Source organism: Bombina bombina, chromosome 4, assembly GCF_027579735.1.
Source record: "Bombina bombina isolate aBomBom1 chromosome 4, aBomBom1.pri, whole genome shotgun sequence".
In the NCBI taxonomy this organism is placed as follows: domain Eukaryota; kingdom Metazoa; phylum Chordata; class Amphibia; order Anura; family Bombinatoridae; genus Bombina; species Bombina bombina.
In genome coordinates this window covers 761,117,886-761,134,042 of record NC_069502.1, presented here as the reverse complement: position 1 = coordinate 761,134,042, position 16,157 = coordinate 761,117,886, and the positions used below count along the sequence as shown (strand labels likewise).

The 16,157-nt window shown below is 36.1% G+C and overlaps 1 protein-coding gene across 1 annotated transcript in view; it reads right to left on the bottom strand.

Annotated features, from left to right (window-relative positions):
- Nucleotides 1-16,157, bottom strand: part of LOC128656900 (uncharacterized) — a 351,437-nt gene that overhangs the window by 252,188 nt on the left and 83,092 nt on the right. The gene's annotated exons all lie outside the window — the stretch shown is intronic.

Here is a 16,157-nt window from a genome sequence, read left to right as displayed (position 1 = left end):
GCAAGAACAACCCAGGTTGTTCACCAAAATGGGCCGGCATCTAAACGTACATTTTTTATTTTCAAATAAAGATACCAAGAGAATGAATAAAATTTGATAATAGGAGTAAATAAGAAAGTTGCTTAAAATTGCATGCTCTATCTGAATAAAAAAAGAACACATTTGTGTTCAGTGTCCCTTTAAATGTTGACATCTTCCTGATTAGCTATAGCCCTAGAGCAAACTCATGGTCCCTGCACTGATAATCTTTGAGACAGTAAGAGGAAGAAAGTACACATTTAAAATGTTATAATGTAATGGTTCCCAAAGTGGGCAGTAATGCTCTGGGGGAGGTGAGATTTTCTAAAAGGGCTCTAATAAGAACAAGAGATGAAAGAGGGGCGCTAGTTGGAAAGGAATGAAAGCAGATGCTAGTGGACTCTTCCAGTGCTGTTATCATAATTTGCAGCACTTTAAGCTTGATGCTTAAAGGGACAGTCTAGTCAAAATTAAACTTTCATGATTCAGATAGGTAATGCAATTTTAAACAACTTTCCAATTTACTTTTATCATGAAATTTGCTTCGTTCTCTTGGTATTCATTGTTGAAAGCTAAACCTAGGTAGGCTCAAACTGATTTCTAAACTGTTAAAACCCTGCCTCTTATCTCATTGCTTTTTTAAAGTTTTTCACAGTTAGACAGTGCTTGATCATGTTTGACATATAGGTAACTTTGTGCTGACTCCTGTGGAGTTATTTAGGAGTCTGCAATGATTGGCTAACATGCAAGTCTGCCAAAAGAACTGAGCTAAGAGACTTATTATATACACAGTTATTACAGAGGTAAAAGGTGAATTAATATAACCATGTTGGTTATGCAAAACTGGGGAATGGGTAATAAAGGGATTATCTATCTTTTAAAACAATAAAAAATCTGGAGTAGACTGTCCCTTTAAAGGCAAACAACTTTCTTGCTTTTTATTTCAAATTTTACTTCTCCTTTTTTCAAGGCTTTTGCAGCCACCTGTACGTAAAGCTTTGCATTCTTTGGTTTCCCAGTGCAGCACATCGCATTGCTAACATTAAATGCATAATTATTGTGTAGTAGCAGTAAACACAGCATAGGCCTGTTGTGCCTGCCTGAATAGCTTTACACACAGTCATCTTTCAATTGTTTCTGCAGTCTGCTGTCATCAGAAAAAACCCTGTGGGATTAGCACTATATAATACTTTTATATGCAGAATACACTTTCCATAAAGTTGTACAACTATCCTCCAAATAAAGCAATTTACTTCAGATTTCCAAACGGTAACAATTTAAAGTAAGGGTGCTAATTGTAGATTTATGGAACCAACAAAAGGATTAAACTGAAATTTAAAGGAATTGGAAAGTCAAAATTAAACTTGCGTGATTCAGATAGAGCATGTCATTTTAAGATTCACTTCTATTATCAAATGTGCTTAGTTCTCTTTGTATCCTTGGTTGAAAAACATATACATATCCTACATTAGTGGGAGCTAGCTGCTGATTGGTGCCTGCACACATTTGTCTCTTGTGATTGGCTGACTAGATAGATATGTTCAACAAGCTTTAAAGGGACAGTGTATACACCAATTTTCATTTAACTGCATATAATAGATACTACTATAAAGAATAATATGCACAGATACTGATCTAAAAATCCAGTATAAAACCGTTTAAAAACGTACTTTGAAGCTCCCTTAAGTAGTGCATTGCTGCTCCTTCAGCAAAGGATAACAAGGGAATAAAGCAGATTTGATAATAGACGTAAATTGGAACGCTGTTTAAAATTGTATGTTCTATTTGAACCATGAAAGAAAAAAAATTGTGTTTAATGTTCCTTTAAAATCAGCTCCAGAGCAGCGATACACTACTAGAACTTAGTTAAACACATCTCTTGAGCCAATGACAAGAGGCACATGTGTATAACCACCAGCTAGCTCCCTGTGGTGCATTGCTGCTCTTGAGCCTAGGGTGTAGATTTATCAAATGACAGGCAGACATGATTCGCTGTGGCATACGCTGTCGGCATTTATTTTTGCACAAGCATTTCTTGCTAAATGCTTGTGCAATGCTGCCCCCTGCACATTCACGGCCAATCGGCCGCTATCAGGGAGTGTCAATTATCCTGTTCGTATCTAAAAAGTGGTGGACAAGTTAAGGAGGAATGCTTTAGGTATGCTTTTCAACAAAGGCTACAAAGAGAATGAAGTACATTTAATAATAAAAGTAAATTTAAAAATCTTTTGAACTTGCATGCTCTATCTGAACCATGAGTCAGTACAGGTACTGATTGGTACAGTGAATAAATATATAATGAAATGATTGCTTGTGTATTCCTTTTAGCTGTTAGAGGCAGATCTACACATTCTGTTGGTCTGCTTGATTTATTGAATGTATTTTGTCCTGAGCTGTTAGGGGCATATCAGGGTGTTCTGTTGGCTTATTAAATTTACAAAATGTACTTTGTTGTTTTATGCACTTTGGAGTTAAGAGATTAAAGTGGTAAAAAGTTATTTGTTTATTATCCAAGAGAAATGTATGCAGTGCATTATTGTCTAACGCATTGCAAAGCAGTATTTAGTGGTAGCTCTTAAAACATGTAGTAACTTGTTTATTCGGTATTAAAAAGCCTCCTGTGGATGGAATTTCAGGAAAGCTGAAGAGCTCTTTTTTGGCTTAAAAAAAACCTCACTGAGAGCTGCTGTAGTTTTGATATGGTCCATCCAAATACTATTAGTATTATCACTGAATGAAGAACCCTTTTTGAGAGTTAAAGGGGCATTAAACACTTTGAGATGACAATATAAATTAATAAATTGTATATATATATATATATATATATATATATAAAAAAAATGCAATATACTTTCATAATTTATTTTGTCCCCATTTCCTGTAATTCCATTCTGCAATTGTGAGTTTTTTAGTTCCTGTTAGAAATGGAAGAGCAGAGTTCTATTCCACACAGCCATTGGCTGCACACTCTAGTGAACTATATATAACTGTCCTATAGGGTAATGTTACATAGCGTTTCCAACTTGATAAAATAAAACTTAACTTTTATTGGTTATATATAAGAAAAAAAGAAGAATTTGAAAACACAGATGCTGTCTCTCAATGTTAGTGTGTATTTTTCTTTAAGAGGCAAAACATAATATTATTGATCAACCGGAGTCCTGCAAATGTGCACATACATAGCCATCAACTTATATTTGGCTGTGAAGCATTAGCGGATCTGGTAATTATCGTTAGTTAAATGATCAAATTGCCTCTAAAAGTAATTTTATAAAAAAACGGAGATTTAGCATCTGCTAGTTAAAACTAAAGAGCTGAGGCTCCTAGGTTCAGCCATGCACAATTATCACACTAGTTTAGCAGTCACTCTAGAAGGGAGGATCAGAGCCATGAACTTACACCATTTGAAAAGTTGTGTATAATGAATGCAATTTCTATCATTTACAAAGTCCTTCTTCTGCAGAGCACAGACTCCCTCATATACATGTAAGTGGCAAACTGAACTAGAATCACAAATAGACTCCAAATCCTGGCAGAAAGTTTTATAGCTCACAAAGTCCAAATTCCTGTCAATGTGGTACCTTACTCCTATAAAGATTAAACATATTTAGAAGAGTGCGAATGGGAGATGTTGGAGAGGGTGCGGGGAAAAAGCCTCACTTTTCCATAACTGATGGAGCTAATTGGTAACTTTTTGGGCAGACACTACTCGGGCAATGTCCAATGTCTTGGGCATCTTAGTACCAATAATTCCTAATATTCTTCTTTTTCATTACCAAAGACAAGAGACAAAGTGAAACAATCTTTATTATATGTCATGCATAATGGGGGAAAAGCCCTTATTCCACGGAGGTGGAAGGCTCCTGAGGTGTCAACCCTTGCAGATTGGAAAGCTCAAATAGAGACCTACATGCCATTAGAAAGGTTTCACTATCTAAAGTTGGGGGGAAAATAAAACATGAGTTGATGCTAGAGATGTATTTGCCAATTTAAAGGGACAGTCTAGGCAAAATTAAACTTTCATGATTCAGACAGGGCATGACATTTCAAACAACTTTTCCAATTTACTTTAATCATTAAATTTGCTTTGCTCCCTTGGTGATATTTTTGAAAAGCTAAACCTAGTTAGGCTCAAACTGATTTCTAAACCGTTGAAAACCGCCTCTTAGCTCAGAGCATTTTGACAGTTTTTCACAGTTAGACAGTACTAGTTCATGTATATCATAGATAACATTGTGCTCACTCCTGTGGAGTTATTTAGGAGTCTGCACTGATTGGCTAAACTGCATGTCTGTCAAAAGCACTGAGATAAGGGGGGCAGTCTGCAGAGGCTTAGATACAAGGGGGCCCATTTATCAAGCTCCGGATGGAGCTTGGAGGCCCGTGTTTCTGGCGAGCCTGCAGGCTCGACAGAAACACCAGTTATGAAGCAGCGGTCTAAAGCCCGCGCTCCATAACCTGTCCGCCTGCTCTGAGCAGGCAGACAGACATCTCCACAATTCATCCTGATCAAGTACGATCGGGTTGATTGACACCCCCCTGCTGGCGGACGATCGTCCGCAAATCTGCAGGGGGCGGCGTTGCACCAGCAGCTCACAAGAGCTGCTGGTGCAATGCTGAATATAGAGAGCGTATTGCTCTTCGCATTCAGCGAGGTCTGTCGGACCTGATCCGCAATGTCAGATCAGGTCCGACAGACCTTTGTTAAATAGGCCCCAAGGTAACAGAGGCAAAACAAATATTAATATAACTGTGTTGGTTATGAAAAACTAGGGAATGGGTAATAAAGGGATTATCTATCTTTTTCAACAATAAAACTTCTGGTGTAGACTGTCCCTTTAAATAGTCTTTTAGCCATCTGATAATGTTTAGGATTTCATTGTTATTACAAGTACGCAGTGACTTTGTTCACCATCACTCATGTTCCCTTTCCCTTTTATTTTTCTTCTTCCCCTCCATACTCTATTTTTGCTCTTTCTGCCACTGGGAGACCTGGATCCAATCAATCATTGCTTAAAGGGACATAATACTCATATGCTAAATCACTTGAAATTGATGCAGTATAGCTGTAAAAAGCTGACAGGAAAATATCACCTGAGCATCTCTATGTAAAAAAGGAAGATATTTTACCTCACAATCTCCTCAGCTCAGCAGAGTAAGTTCTGTGTAAAAAGTTATACTTCACCTGCTCCCAGCTGCAGGTAAAAATAAAAAAAAATGAAGAAATGAACAGCAGCCAATCAGCATCAGCATTGCTGAGGTCATGAACTCTTACTGTGATCTCATGAGATTTGACATAACTCTCCTGAGATTTCATAGTAAGCTTCCTTTACCTGATTGGTGAAATAATATGAGAGTGCACGATGCTAGTCCCTTCAGATGTCCCAGGACAGACACACTAAAATGCTGCTTAGAAATCCTTTACAATGGGAGGTGGCTACTGAGGAACTTTTGAGGTAAAATATCTTTCTTTTTTACATAGAGATGTTCAGGTGATATTTTCTAGTCAGCTTTTTACAGCTATGCTGCATCACTTCCAAGTGTTTAAACATTTGGGTATTATGGCCCTTTAACTTGGGCAGACAATCCACAAGCGCACTGTTCAATGATTGATTGATTTATCCTGAATCAATCACTTAGTGATATAGTCTGTACAAGTTGTATTTGACATTGCAACCTCTAATTGATGATGTATTGGTAGGTTGTTGTATACATACTGGATATAGCTTAGTGGAGATTGATACATGATTGACAAATGCCAATGCAACTGTAAAACGCTCATGGACATGAACACTTTCTTTTTTAATGAGCGTGCAATACTTTCACCTATTGCATTTTGTTGGGTTTCAATAAAGCTCTTTATATAAAAAAAAATAATAATAATATATATATATATATATAAATATCCATGACGAGCCCAGCACACAACAGCATAAATCAGCTACCGGGGTGCTAATCAAAAATAATAATAGAAACGTCCCAAGGTGAAAAGCACTTAGTCGGATTTGTACATTAAACTCCTTTATTGTATGAACGTTTTCGGGGTCTCCCCATCCTCAGATACCAGCCTGGTTGGTATCTGAGGAAGGGGGAGACCCCGAAAACGTTCATTTAATAAAGGAGTTTAATGTACAAATTAGGCTGAGTGCTTTTCACCTTGGCACGTTGATATCTATATATACTGTATATATATATATATATATATATATATATATATATATATATATATATATATATATATATATATATAATTATTGTTTGGATGTTTCCTATATACAGTTAGCAAAAGCAATAACCTGTAGATATAAACTCATTTTTAAGTATCTTAACAATATGTTGACAGTACTAGTAATTACTGTGGTATGTACCTGTCACTTTCTGACTGAATACTTAAGATTCACAGACAGGCCACCGTTGGTTCATTCAATGCAAATAAACATTTCTATAGTAACAAATGGCAGTTGTGTTTGTGAGTGCACTGCAACATCAGTTGTGTCACGTAGACATTGTTGTGGCCACAGGACATGTGAGCATGGATGTCTGCAGCCAATTTCAAGGGGGCAAAAAATAAATTGTCTATGTAAAATGTATATGTATCTATAGATATGTTGATTGGAGTAGCCGTGTTAGTCCAGCGATTTAGATAAAAAAAAATAACAAGAGTATTGCATTGAGCAATGATACTTTTTATTGGACTAACTATACATTTATAAGTTGACAAGCTTTCGGAAGTATTACTTCCAAAAGCTTGTCAACTTTTAAATGTATAGTTAGTTAAATAAAAAAGAATCATTAGATAGATAGGTACATAAAAATAGACAGACACATAGATAGATAGATAGATAGGTAGAGTTGATTTCCCATTATTGATGATAAAAAAAAAAGGTCATGGGATTAAATAAATTAATTCAAGTAATTTATTGCTCAGTGATTTCTGCTTTAGGATAAGATAGGATGACCAGACATCCTGTTTTTAATGGGATTGTCCCATTTTTTAGCATCTTGTCTCATTACTATCACAACTTACTTTTTATTTTTTTTTAAATAGTTTCTCTTTTATTTTTTTTATTAAGTTTTCTATATGTTCAAAGCGTACACTACAATTTCTAAGTTTTATACCCAAAGCTTGTGCTACATAAATGATTTCCCATTGGTTGCCCTACGGTAGCCATATTGCATCTAGCTATACAACCGGGTAACTACACTTCCCTACATGCTGCTGTTGGGTAACATACTTTGCTTGTTTAAATGGAGGAGGGTTTTTTAAGTCTGCATTACTTTTTGCTGCACTGTGAAATGACATGAGGTGTTGTGGAAAGCTTTGGCTATGTGTTTAATCTCTTTGCTAAAGTTAAACACCTAGTAAAAGCTGGACTTCGTTTAAAAACAGAATTTTACTCTAGAATAGAAAGATAAAGGATTGTTTTTAATCTGTCAAATTACAGAAAACTACAATAATACAATAAAATCATTTGAATTTATTAACAATGAATTTAGCCTGAAAAATAAAGATTTATTTGCTTACCTTCAGCTAAGACATTGCATAGCTAAATAATTTACAATGAAACATCCGGGAGAATGGTCCTGGCAAACATGGGAACAATATATCTGAAACAAAGACGGTCTGTACTAACCGTATATTACTTCAAAAGAAAGGGATAGCGAAATGTCATCTAAGAAATTGTAATATGTGTAAATACATTAACCCTGGACGTGAAGTGTTTTCATCAAATATTACAAAAAAATTGTACACTATTCATCAACGTCTGTCATGCACTTCTACATATGTAGTGTATCTGTTAACTTGCAATCTTTGTGGAATCCAATATGTTGGTCGTACATGTAGATTGATCAGAAACAGATGGAATGAACATTTTAGAAACATGAAAAATAACTTCAAAAATCATAGTGTCTCTAGGCACTGTAATAACATACACAATGGGTCTCTCAACACATTTAACATCAGCCCACTTGAAACGATTCCTTTTTCTCATTTGTATAATAGATTTAATAAATTGAGACAGAGGGAGACCTTCTGAATATACAAGTTAGAGACAATGTTTCCCTCTGGTCTCAATCTTAGTATGGATCTGGATGCTTTTTGAGTATCTTTACCTTATATTTCCTATCATCACATCATTATTAGGATTATTATAATTATATAGTTTTGAATATTATTTTATTTAGTCCCCGATTATGCATTTGCCGATTGAGGGAGCCTTTATATATTTTTGTTATTCCCATTGGCTCCCATATACCAAGATATATAATATATTATATATTATATAATATATCTCATTATCTCTTTATTAGTACACTCCTGTATATATTATGGATTTACTAGCATTATCTGCACGTCACCCTTTCATTCCCCTCATTCCACCACAACTGATTAGCCACTAATGTCATAGATCCCTTAGCTATCGCATTAATATGAATCTTTATACCACACTCCTTATTTTTAAGGTATTATATTTACAATGTATGATATCCCCTCCCCTTACACTCACTCTGTCTGTGGTGATTCACTGGTACATTGCCTGTATCAGTATCAGAATCACGTCAGACTTTTATTATACTATATATCACTATTTCACAATATCTGACTGTCACTTAGTATCAATTAGTGACACTGCAATTGTTGACAGCAGAAATTGTCATGATCCCCGCCCCTGTTCTTTTTCCTTCGCAATACCTTGGTCCTTCTATTTGCTGACTTTGCTGGCAGCAGTCCATTGAACATTAGTTAGTATATTTATCACTAGTGTTGGGATTTTTATAGTTCGCTATATCACCTATCTATATCCTGTTCAGCAGATCACAATGTCTGTGTGTTTAATTTTACGATTATATGTCACAATTTGTGTAGGCATTAAACACTGTAGTTCACAACAGATGTGTGAATAATAATAACCCTCACAATGTTTGAATCTCATACCGTCACTAAGTCTAATATCAGCTGTTCACGCTGTCTATGTTGACAGCGGGGCTCTGTTACGCCTCCCACTTGTTTTTCCCTGTCTTGATTGGGCACCCGATCATGTTCACGCCCCTATGGGAATCCTGTTTTTCCAACGGATACTTGCCAATCATAAGCACTGCACTACATAATACAGGGACATTATTTTAGATTGCACTTTGTTTTTGATGCATATCACTGGGCACTTATTTGTAATGGCTCTTAATTGATTCACGAGTAGATCTTTTCCTCCGCACATCTAGCCTTTATGCTTAGGAGCACTACGTCATTGACAACGTCCCTACCTATGTCCTTATGACGCTCCTGGTGAGAATCTTATCTTTGAACTTTCTTTTAGATTACCACTTAACTTTGATCCCTTACATGAACTCGTATTGGTGGTTCTGAACACATCTTGGTCACAACTGTGTGGATAGGTACACACTCTATGATGATGATAATAAATATAAACATCTAATTCATAAATGATATAACCCCCTTGACAAATGGTATAATCCCTCTGACTGTTCTGACGCTATTCCTTCTCAACTGATTGGTCTATACCATTCTATGACACCTTAGGTAACGTCTTTTACAAAATGTTGATGATTTTTATTCTTATATAACTTTTTGTATATATTTAAATAATTAATACACTAATTCTGTACTTAATAATATGTGGTAGAAAGCTAAAAGCGATTATCTGATGGTATTAGTAAAGTGCCAAGTGTATGTGCAAAAAATTGTGAAAATATTAATAAAGTGCAGAAAATTTAAATACTTCAAATAGGTGAGGTTTAATCGATAATTATTTATCTGAAATATATTATAAAGTGAATACGTGTAATCATAAAACCAGACAGGTATATGTCTATTAGCATATGCCTCTATGGATCAAAAAAAGGGGTGAAATGATCATCTGATCAAAAATCAGTCTGTAATTTAAAACTGTGTATGGTGTTTAGAAAGTGCTATAAGATAGAATTAGGCGAAGGAAAACAGTCTCTTCATTGATTATTAAAATTATAAATATTAAATCTATAAATGCAGATTCAAATACTTAAATAGTGTAATGTGGGATTTAAAACACAAATTATCAACAGTTAATAAAAATGTATCAGAACATTCGGATTGTATGTAGTGGTGATGGTAATAAATGCACAATGAATAAGAAATTAGGCTCTGCCTAAAATTTAATCTGTTATAAACAAGTGCAAACAAATCTTATTATTGCTAAAAACGGACGTCTCCGTGTAACATCAAAGTTAAAATTAAGGTTGCCACCACATTTAAAAAGGAGAAATTGGCTTATAGACAGAAAAATTCCGGATATCCAATTGAACAGTCTGTATTATAAACGGGAAATCTTTTCTTACCCGTAATCAGTCCACGAAATCAGTTTGGAGGGGAGATTTTTCTGACTTACCCCCAAACAATTCAGCCGTCAGTCTTGTAGATAGAAAATTACCGCCGTAGCGGAGTGACGTCACTTTTTTATAGGCGCTGTCTGCAGAGTGCAATCTGATTGGTCCTTAGGTGGGCAGTGTCAGATTTCTCACTGCCGTGATCCTTTTGAATGGAGTATCCGCTCTTAAGTGCCAACGAGCACGCAGGATACTGTTTAGATCATCCGCTGTAAGGGGGCAGCAGTCTCAGCGGTGTGTAGATACTATAGTCTCACCTCACTTCAAAGATAGAGCCGGTCTGATGCACACAGTTTCCAAATGTGCAGTAGATGTAGAATCTTTTATTTCAAAAGTGCTGGTGCCTATATGGAAAGTGCTGGTGCTAGTTCACGGATTATGTTAACCAGACATTAACCAAGGCAGTATTTATGAAATAGAACGTTTTTTTGGAAGCAGAATATCAATTCAAACTGCAAATGTAGCAACAAAGTTCAACAAAGTTCATAGGCAACTAACATCAACACGTTTCTCCCTGTGCAGGGCTTTTTCAAGATCTTGAAAAAGCCCTGCACAGGGAGAAACGTGTTGATGTTAGTTGCCTATGAACTTTGTTGAACTTTGTTGCTACATTTGCAGTTTGAATTGATATTCTGCTTCCAAAAAAACGTTCTATTTCATAAATACTGCCTTGGTTAATGTCTGGTTAACATAATCCGTGAACTAGCACCAGCACTTTCCATATAGGCACCAGCACTTTTGAAATAAAAGATTCTACATCTACTGCACATTTGGAAACTGTGTGCATCAGACCGGCTCTATCTTTGAAGTGAGGTGAGACTATAGTATCTACACACCGCTGAGACTGCTGCCCCCTTACAGCGGATGATCTAAACAGTATCCTGCGTGCTCGTTGGCACTTAAGAGCGGATACTCCATTCAAAAGGATCACGGCAGTGAGAAATCTGACACTGCCCACCTAAGGACCAATCAGATTGCACTCTGCAGACAGCGCCTATAAAAAAGTGACGTCACTCCGCTACGGCGGTAATTTTCTATCTACAAGACTGACGGCTGAATTGTTTGGGGGTAAGTCAGAAAAATCTCCCCTCCAAACTGATTTCGTGGACTGATTACGGGTAAGAAAAGATTTCCCGTTTATAATACAGACTGTTCAATTGGATATCCGGAATTTTTCTGTCTATAAGCCAATTTCTCCTTTTTAAATGTGGTGGCAACCTTAATTTTAACTTTGATGTTACACGGAGACGTCCGTTTTTAGCAATAATAAGATTTGTTTGCACTTGTTTATAACAGATTAAATTTTAGGCAGAGCCTAATTTCTTATTCATTGTGCATTTATTACCATCACCACTACATACAATCCGAATGTTCTGATACATTTTTATTAACTGTTGATAATTTGTGTTTTAAATCCCACATTACACTATTTAAGTATTTGAATCTGCATTTATAGATTTAATATTTATAATTTTAATAATCAATGAAGAGACTGTTTTCCTTCGCCTAATTCTATCTTATAGCACTTTCTAAACACCATACACAGTTTTAAATTACAGACTGATTTTTGATCAGATGATCATTTCACCCCTTTTTTTGATCCATAGAGGCATATGCTAATAGACATATACCTGTCTGGTTTTATGATTACACGTATTCACTTTATAATATATTTCAGATAAATAATTATCGATTAAACCTCACCTATTTGAAGTATTTAAATTTTCTGCACTTTATTAATATTTTCACAATTTTTTGCACATACACTTGGCACTTTACTAATACCATCAGATAATCACTTTTAGCTTTCTAGCGCTCCTGATTAATTTAACTATTCCTGTTGATTCTCCAAACCTTTGAAAGGGACCCTAAGGTAACTCAGGAGTTTAGTGATTACACTCTGCGCTTATTAGTTCTTATTATATCTCTTAATAATATGTGAAATATTCTGTTATCTTTAAGAATAGAAGGCATTAGACCCATATAGTCTTTTGTCTTTGATTTGCTTTACCTATATGAGATTGGTATCAACTGATGGTTGTGTACTGGGCCTCACTACTGATTGGTTGTGATGAGTTATAAGTACAGCAGCTATGAGAGATGGTTTGTATAGCCTGATGAAACAGTGCTGTGACACTGAGAAACGCGTTGCTGATGGTTTTATGTTTTTAATAAATTTTAATTATTATTACTACTATTTATACTCTCATTTTGCTGCTGCACCAATCATTGGAAATACTCCTCCTATCTGGAGGTCACCACTCTGCTTCCTAAAGCTGCTTATCTCCCAGTTTGAGCTGATTTGAGGCTCTCTCACGAACTATTGTTCTAGACCTATCGTTGGCTCTGCTCCCATGGTTACGGTTCCCAGGATCTCTGGACTCCTCCTGGTGGGACGAGGATACCTTTTGGTTTTGTTCCTGCATCACCGCTGGGTCTACCAGACGACTGTGTGGTTCCGGACTGCTGTTTCTGCACACTAGTGCTTTACATCACGTGAGTAGGATATATACTGCTCTCCAATATTTTCTGTGTTACAGTCTGATTTGCACTATGTGGCGCCCTCTATGTTTTCCATTATAGATTATCTACCCCTGTGTCGTGGCATGACACCCCAGAGGAACTGCCTCTAGCCCTGGACTCTGTCTTGATATTGAACAAGATCTCATTACCTGGACTATACCATTTTAGGATATCTCTGGACATTTATTACCACTTATATATGTGCGCTTGAATGTGTGCACATGGTTGGTTATTAATATATGTGCCTGGCCACACATCATATATATGTATGTGATTTATATGTACACCTGATTTACACATATTTTTGTTCCAGGATATACAGTATATACTAATCTGATTGTAAATATTTGAGCTGAATATACTTTTTGGCTTTCATAACAATTGCATACCTTATCAAGGGACACCTATCTGTTATTTGGGACCCTGATATATATTTTTATTTATTTACTACGTGGCGCCTCTTACAGGTACCTGTTTGGCTCTGGTTGCCATCTGTGTACAGTTTGTTCCAAACATGGGAACAATGCTTAAAAGTTTATAAAATGGGTATTTATTCTATAGCATCCTGGTACAAATTACTTATGCATTTAAAAGGACAGGATAATTTAAAACGTATAGGTCCAGATTACAAGTCAAGCAGTATTTTGGGTTTTCGCTATAGGGAATTTAAGATTTTTGCCCTAGTCTTGTTGCGCTTGTATTACAAGTTCCCAAAAAATTATTTTGCACTAGCGGTAACCCGACTAGCGCAAAAATCGTAACTTTCAATATCTTTTGCACATTCACAAATCCCATATAGAAGTCAATTGAGAAAAAAAAGTGGAAAAAAAACACCCCACTCTCGTGCAAAGACCATCACATATCCTCATCAGCGGTAACCCAACATGAAATTATGAATATTTGTATTATTATTGTTATTATTTATTTATAAAGCGTCAACAGATTCGGCAGCGCTGCCCATGGGTACAAGGATAAAAGTGCAACATAAAAACAATACAATAAAAGACAACATTTTACAGACAAATACAAGGGGAATTGAGGGCCCTATTCCCGTGGGAACTTACAATCTAGATATTTATTTAGATATATTTCATATTCCAATGTTCTTTAACATGTTTGTTTGTAATATACGCATACCTGATTGCATACTGTAATATGTGAAAACATGATCTTATACTGTAATATGTGCATACCCGAAATGAAAATATAAATATTGCATAAATATGCTTTAGAGAAAGGAAAGAAAACACGGAGCGCCCTACAGATAAATATAAATATAAACAGCTAATATACCATACAGACCAATATACAAAATTAAAGTATAAATGGGTATACAAAAAAGGATATGCGTGAAGTCTCCAGACCCTTCTAATCCTCAGTCAGCTTAGAGTGAAGGGAACATGTCCCAAATCACAGAGAGGAGTTGCAGCCCCTTAGTACACGGTTCTGAAAACCGGATATAGCTAAGTGGAAACAAAAGAGAGACAGGGGCGCAGACTTCTCTAAGCGTAGTATATTAATAAAACCAGATAATTAATTGCACATAGACAAATGAACACTCACACTTCATAACCTCAACACATGAGGTATAGATAAAACACACAAAGCAAGGCACGGTATAATAGCTCACGGGTCCGTTGTTTAGTACCCAAGATTTATTCAATGAGGATAGTCTGTTGGTCCTCACTAAGGAGAAACCCATCCAAGATGTTGTTCAGAGAGTGTCCTCTACTCCGTGCAGTAAACAAATGTTCCAAAAGCAAAAACGTCACACAATTAACTCACAGCTGATCTGTAAGCTCCGGCCGGATAGTGGATCAGCTATGGATCAGTATGATGCCCTTATCCTTTCAGCGAATAACCAAGGAATTTTGGATAAGTCCGAATATGGATTTTTGCAGGTGGTAGAACCCAGAATTGCGGTGTTCTACCACCTGTCTAAAATACACAAACAACTGATTGACCCCTCAGGGCACCCAATAGCCTCGGGGATAGGTTCCTTAACCACGAAGCTATCAAAATATGTGGATACCATTTTAAAACCAATGGTACTGTGCCTACAATCATATGTTAGGGATAGCACAGATATTATTAATCAATTATCTAAGTATAAATGGGAAGATGACTATATATGGATAACGTTGAATGTCTCCTCATTATATACAGCTATTCCACATCACCTAGTTCTGTCAGCCATAGAATATTATTTTAGGAAAACAAAATATGTAGATCACAATCAACGATCTTTTATTATTGACAGTATTTACTTTATCTTAAAAAAGAACGATTTCTTATTTGAGGGGGAATTTTACCTTCAGACCACTGGTACGGCGATGAGGGCGAAGTTTGCCCCGAATTTAGCCAACTTGTATATGGGCTGGTGGGAGGAGATGTATATCTTTGCAAATAACCCTTTCAAGGATCATATAGTGGGATGGTTTCGGTTCATTGATGATATCCTCGTCATTTGGTGGGGATCCGAGCATGAAATTCAAAATCTTGTATCATATGTGAACCGAAACCTCCTTAATCTAAAATTTACTGAATGCCATAATTCAGATTATATCACCTTTTTGGATCTAAGCCTGACCCATGCAGATAGCCAAATAGTTACAAGTTTGTTTAGAAAGGATACAGATAAGAATGCATATCTGCATGCTAAGAGTGGACATCACGAAAAGTGGATCCGCAATATCCCATTCGGGCAGTTCCAAAGAGTGAGAAGGAACTGCATGAATGTGGAAACTTTCGACCAAGAGTCTGTGATCCTAAAAAAATGCTTTCTAAACAAAGGTTATGATCCGTCTCTAGTGGAAAATGCTTATCAAAGAGCAAGAAATTTAGATAGGAAAGATCTATTATATAATAAAACACGAAAAATTGATAGAAAAAAGAAACTAGGGAACCAACCCTTGTTTATCACTAAATATAATAGAGCATCTCGACAAATAGAGAAAGCATTTAAGAGACACTGGCCTGTTTTACTACTAGATCCAGTGTTAAAAACAGTACTAATGGACAGACCTCAGGTGATCTTTACGAAAAATCAAAACTTGAAGAATTTTTTGGCACCTAGTAAATTGAAGGATAACAATAAGCAAGTGAACTGGTAACAAAAGAGAACCAAAGCTTTCTATAAATGCGGTAGGAAGGGATGCTTGAGCTGCATACATATAGATAGAGAAAATTCAAATTTTGTTTCTTTGAGGGATAAGAGAGTCTATGATATTAAA